Here is a 940-nt window from a genome sequence, read left to right on the forward strand (position 1 = left end):
TTCCTTCCAAGGAGTAAGTGTCTTTTAATTTCATGGCTGCAATCACCATCTGCAGTGATTTTGGAGCCCAGAAAAATAAAGTCAGCCACTGTTTCCACTGTTTCTCCATCTATTTGCCATGAAGTGATGGGACCGGATGCCATGATCTTAGTTGTCTGAATTTTGAGCTTTAAGCCAACTTTTTCACTCTCCTCTTTCACTTTCATCAAGAGGCTCTTTAGTTCTTCTTCACTTTCTGCCATAAAGGTGGTGTCATCTGCATATCTGAGGTTATTGATATTTCTCCCGGCAATCCATTCCAGCTTGTGCTTCTTCCAGCCCAGCATTTCTCATGATATACTCTCAGTTCAGCTCAGTCATGTCCAACACTTTGCGACCCCATGAATCGCAGCACACCAGGCCTCCCTGTCCATCACCAACTCCCGGAGTTCACTCAGACTCACGTCCCTTGAGTCAGTGATGCCATCCAGCCATCTCATTCTCTATCATCCCCTTCTCTTCCTGCCCCCAATCCCTCCCAGCATCAGAATCTTTTCCAATGAGTCATCTCTTCGCATGAGGTGGCCAAAGTATTGGAGTTTCAGCTTTAGCATCATTCCTTCCAAAGAAATCCCAGGGCTGATCTCCTTCAGAATGGACTGGTTGGATCTCCTTGCAGTCCAAGGGACTCTCAAGAGTCTTCTCCAACACCACAGTTCAAAGGCATCAATTCTTCGGTGCTCAAATTTCTTCACATTCCAACTCTCACATCCATACATGACCACTGCAAAAACCATAGCCTTGACTAGATGGACCTTTGTTGGCAAAGTAATGTCTCTGCTTTTGAATATTTTATCTAGGTTGGTCATAACTTTCCTTCCAAGGAGTAAGCGTCTTTTAATTTCATGGCTGCAGTCACCATCTGCAGTGATTTTGGAGCCCCAAAAAAAATAAAGTCTGA

Source organism: Bison bison, unplaced genomic scaffold (assembly GCF_000754665.1).
Source record: "Bison bison bison isolate TAMUID 2011002044 unplaced genomic scaffold, Bison_UMD1.0 scf7180017864115, whole genome shotgun sequence".
Classification (NCBI taxonomy): domain Eukaryota; kingdom Metazoa; phylum Chordata; class Mammalia; order Artiodactyla; family Bovidae; genus Bison; species Bison bison.